This window comes from Pteropus vampyrus, unplaced genomic scaffold (assembly GCF_000151845.1).
Source record: "Pteropus vampyrus isolate Shadow unplaced genomic scaffold, Pvam_2.0 Scaffold321, whole genome shotgun sequence".
Classification (NCBI taxonomy): domain Eukaryota; kingdom Metazoa; phylum Chordata; class Mammalia; order Chiroptera; family Pteropodidae; genus Pteropus; species Pteropus vampyrus.
In genome coordinates, this window is record NW_011889102.1 from 1,484,521 (window position 1) to 1,490,099 (window position 5,579).

Consider the following 5,579-nt stretch of genomic DNA (forward strand, 5'->3'; position numbering starts at 1 on the left):
ATGCAGCCATGTTGTTACATGCATCCATAATTTATTATAATGATAAAAGTACACAGTGCCACACTGTTTTAATTACTATAGCGATATAATGTTTTGATATCTAACATCTAGCATAACAAACACTGTCCCCTTCACACTGATTATAATACCTTTTCAAAGACTAGACTATTCTCAGACCTTAATATTCTAGATATAATTAATATTGTATTTGAGTTTTAAATTTTTCAATTACAATGTTTATTGAAATTTTATTATCTTATAGATTAAGCTGAGAAGAATTTACATCTTTATAATAATTGATCTCATCATTGAAGGACGTGCTGGATCTTACCATTTATTCAAGTTTTTGTTTATATTCTTCAGTAAAGCTTTATGGTTGTTTTAAATAGGTTCTGCAAGTTTTGGTTTACCCAAGGTATTATATTGCTGTTCTTGTCATTACTACTGGCACCTATTTTTCCATTATGTTTTCCAACTGGTTACTACTTTTCTATTACCTTCTAATCATAGATTATTATTATTAAAATAGAGACAAATAGTCTAGTTAGTTCCAATAGAATTTTTTATTATTAGAAAAAAGCACATAACATAAAATTTACTATCTTAAACCATTTTAAAGTATACAGTACAGCAGTGTTAACTTTATGTACATTGTTGTGCAACAGATCTCTAGAACTTTTTCATCTTGCAAAACTGAAACTCTATATTGAACAATTTTCCATTATCTGCCCTTCCCCCTAGACCTTGATAACCATTTTTGACTTTCTCTTTCTATGAATTTGACTACTTTAGATACCTCATATAAGAATGAGGCAGTATTTATCTTTTTGTAACTGACATTTCACTGTGTATAAGGTTCTCAGGTTTCATCCATGTCATAGCACATGACAGGATTTCTTGCATTTATTTTCTTGGGTTTTCTGGATGGACAGTTATGTAATCTGTAATAATTTTGACTTTATCTTTTATGACTTATGTTCATTTTCATTTCTTCTGGTATTTCATTATTTAGAAAGATTTCAGATGATATTTCATAATGTTCTATTTAAGGTGCATATTAAATTATATTTTTTTGTTTATTGAGGTTTTTCAAAATTAGAAATAGATGTTAATAGATGACTTATGGTGAAATATTTTTGAAATTTTGGAATAAACTCTACTTGACTGTAGTGCATTATTTTTTTAAAATATTGATCAAATAGCTATGGCCATGCTACCCTGAACAAGCCCGATCCCATCTGATCTCAGAAGCTAAGCAGGATCGGGCCTGGTTAGTACTTGGATGGGAGACCACCTAGAAAGACCAGGTGTTGTAGGTGTAAAAAATTAAAAAATGAGGAATTCTAAGCTGATAAGGTCCTTGCAATCTGTGAGGTCAACCAAAGGTTTCCTTGCCAAATAAATAAATAAATAAATAAATAAATAAGTCAAATAGGTTTGCTAATATTTCATTTGATATATTTATACCTAGAATCATGAACTTGGAGTTTTCTTTAATTGCTATCTTTGTGAAATTTTGGGGACTATTCTCATGTATCATTGGGAAACCATGTTTTTCTGTTCTCTGGAGCTGTTTAAATGTATAGCATACTTGCTCCTTAGGAGGTGAACTTAACACACCTGTATATTGGTTTTGTTCCAAAGATTTCTATAGGAGGTGTCAGCCATGAAACTTAGAAAATAAATCAGGTTTGTTGGAGTATCATTTATATAGAGTAAAATTCACCTTTTTAGATGTAGAGTTCAGTAAGTCTTGTTCTATATGCTGTCATGTAAGCACCAACCAATTATCCTCCAATTCCTATAGTGCTAGCCCCTATTTCTATAGTTTTGCCTTTTTTAAAATGTCATATAATGTTAGCTATAGTTGGTCTTTATAAAGGTGAGGAAGTGCACTTTTATTTTTAGCTGGCTGAAAATGTTATCATGAATAGATGTTGGATTTTGTCATATGCTTTTTTGCATCTATTGATTTGACTATCAGGTGTTTTATTTTGAGTCCATTGACCTGATTGATTAAATTGATTAACTTTCAGATGGTGAATCGACCTTGCATTTTTGGGATTAACTCTATTTTTTTTTAATGCCTACAGCAGCTGGTATTCCTAGGTGGTCTCCCATCCAAGTACTAACCAGGCCCGACCCTGCTTAGCTTCCAAGATCAGGTAAGATTGAGCACGTTCAGGGTGGTATGGCTGTAGACTAGAGATTAACTCTATTTGTTCATGATTTATAATCTTTTACATATCGATGGATTCTATCTGGTAAAATTTTGTTATTTTTAAGAATGTTGTGTTAGTATTTATAAGAGATATTAGCTTTTTTTTTTTTTTCCTATAATGTCTTTCTCTGAAGGGCTTGCTATCAGGGTAATGCTGGCCTCATAAAATTACTTAGGAAATGTTTTCTCCTCTTTTATTTTAGTATGAGATTGTATAAAATTGGTATATTTCTTCCTTAAATATTTGGTAGAAATCACCAGCAAACCCATCTAGGCCTAAAGTATTATTTGTGGCAAAGTTTTATTAATAAATTTAATTGCTTTAATAAATAAAGACAATTCAAATCATCTATTTCTTCTTGAGTAGTTTACGTCTGTCAAAGAATTTGTCCATTTCACCCAAACTATCAAATTAATTGGCACAAAGATGTTTACAATATTACCTTATCATTTTAATTTCTGTAGGGCATATATTGATGTCTTCTCTTTCATTCCCAATATGGGTAATTTGTGTCTCCCCTCTTTTTTTTCTTAATCAGCGTCGCTAGAAATTTATCTGATTGATTGATTTTTTTCAAAGAACCGCTTTAACTTCATTGATTTTCTCTATTAATTTGTTTTTAATTTTATTGATTTTTACTCTTATTTTATTATGTCCTCCCTTTGCTTAATTTGGTTTTAATTTGAAAATATTGTTTTAGTTCCATAGATATTATCTTGATTATAGCACTTACTTGTTTTCCAATATAAACATTTAGTGTTTGTTATACATATTCCTCTTGGCTACGTCAATAGTTAGAGTTTTTAATGGGAACATGAACTTGCTTCATGCTTATTAATTTATCTAGTCTAGATTGGATGGACAGATTTCTATATGCTTAATGACAGTGTCTGCATTCGTTATCATGGACCAATCGTAAACATTTTCATCAGTTGGTCGCATATGAGTATCTCTGATTTAGAAGATGGGACCTGGGGTTCGAAACCAGGTTTGCTCACCACATGGATGAAGAGGCGAAGGGTGGAATGAGAATACTGTACCTGTGACCTCTAGGTCAGCCAACCAGAAAAAGAAAAGGAAGGTACTTGTGGAAACAGTAACCTTTAACACCGACACAACCAGGAGAGAGAAGTGGCTCCCAGGAATCAGACTCTAGCCCTCTTCCACCTTAGGGAGAAGTTCATGGGAGGAGGTGCTAACAGTGCAATTCTAATACCTAAAAGAAAGTAGAAATTTGCATCCTTCAGATCTATATAAATAAGGAGAAAAAAAGACAATGGTCCCACTCTCCTTGTCACTCTCCCCAATTCCCATCTACTTCCCCAACCTACACAACCTTAGATGTAAACTACATTTAATACAGTTTACTAACTAAGCTCACAGTATTTAAGTGCTATGCCTAAATGCAACCAGCTTGTTAGTATTAACAAGAGAGAATGAAAGATTTCTGACTTTTCATCTAATGTACTCTTTCCACAATGTTAAGTTTAATCATTTTCCCCTTGGCTTTCTGCTTATAACCAAAATGTGTATGGGATGGGGGTGAGGGTGAGTAGGGGAGAGAGAGCGAAAGGTAGATTTTAATTATTTAAAGATTTTTGATTAATCGGCTTCTAGTTAATAGAGTAAATGTCATATCAAAGAGTTCTGTTTTAAGAGATAGAAATTTTAATAAACCTCATTAATAGTTATGTCAAAGTCACTTAAGTTTGGAGTCTGGATCTGACTCAAACCTGTGTTCTTTTTGCTTTGTTTTGTTTATTCTCACATGTGATTACAAGCCCTAAATTATAAACACACTCGGCTTTTGAGTCCCAAAGGCATAATTTTCTTGCTATTTTCTCAAACACATAATACTTGCCCCTAGAGTACTGAACCCAAGACACACGGATCTAACTAACTGCCTGTATTTTCACTTTATAAGAGGACTGAGGGCTTTCATGGCGTAGTGGGTCTGTTTGAAGCTCACACTAGTGTTGAAAAAGCAATTGCTGCTCTTACTAAATCGTCCCAAGAGCAAGGAGTCAGCCTGTTCTCTCTCTTGCCAGTCAGCCTCCCACTCCCATCCACACCCCCTTTACCAAAGCAAAGGAGTATGCATCTATCTGCATAGTCATTAAAATGCACCAAGTCTGGAACTGGCTTTCTCTTCCCCCATTCTACTTTCTGACAAAGGATTTGTGACAAAAGACTTTCTTCCCAGTTTGTAAAAACAGTTGTGTAAAACTTGGACTGTAAAGTCACAGTTGACTGCTTTAATGTGGAACAGCTGGGAGGGTGTAGACACACTGGCAGGTTGAGACAGGGACTGGGAATGGTCCCCCATTCTGCAATGGGTCGACTTAGTCACACCACCTGCTGCCCCTATTATTTCAAGAGCAAACCAGTCATGACAGCCTCAACAGACGGACACACGGCACCAGACGGTGCAAGGGAAGTTAAGAAAAGATAAATTAAGTGATCAATAAAGATAAGGGACCTGCTCAGTAGTAAATGGTGCTGACAGACCAGACAAAACATGAAGCAAACGGGAATTTGATAATGTGGAGTGTGCTGAGCTTAGCGTCCACCTTCATAGTATTGACATTTCGGAGATCACTGGAACTTTGGCAGTGGATTTTCCTGGCTGGGCTGACTTGACTTGAAAGTGGTTGCTTTTATCTTCCCCTTGTACATATAGAAGTATTCAGGGCCCAGTTTAGAAGTATATACTAAGTCATATACATGGAGGAGGTTACTGCTGGCGTTGACTCAGGCTAAAGAGTGCATATGGGTGAAATCTGAGTTAAGGTTCACAAAACTGCCTCTTTCATTTGATTTATTCGTTGAATATTTATTCACTTATTCATTCTGTCTAATCTTTAATGAGCATCTATTAGGGACCAGGCACAGTGCTAGGCCCTAATGGGATGGAGTTATGGTAGTTGTAGTAGTGACGATGGCATAGAACTGCAGCCATTTCCCTAGAGAATATGTAGATTAATGAAAGAGACGGCCCATTCCACTCTTAATATCCCATCCCCCAAACCTGTTTAGACATAGTCTGTGAAGTACTATAGTGGAGGAATGTACATCATGCTAGAGAGCAACTAAATCTCCTTGAAGGAATCAAGAACACTTTTACAGTGGAGATTAAGAGGTATATGTTCAGAGAAAGGCATTTCTAGCAGAAAAAGCAGCACGAAAAAGAGAGATGTGACAAATTTGAACTTCTGTCTCAGATCTCGGGAGTTCTCAAAGCCATAGGCTACTCAAGGTTGAATGATTTGAATAGTATAGTTTTATTAATGAGGATATAGTAGAGGAGAATGAATATTCAAATTAATTTTTTGAGACAAAATCTAATATTTCCAACCA

At 34.8% G+C, this 5,579-nt stretch overlaps 2 pseudogenes; one reads left to right on the top strand and one right to left on the bottom strand.

Moving 5' to 3' along the window:
* Positions 1–1,200: 1,200 nt before the first annotated feature.
* LOC111730575 lies at positions 1,201–1,319 on the top strand (annotated as a pseudogene).
* A 765-nt stretch (positions 1,320–2,084) lies between these two features.
* On the bottom strand, positions 2,085–2,203 carry LOC111730572 (annotated as a pseudogene).
* Between the last annotated feature and the right edge of the window lie 3,376 nt (positions 2,204–5,579).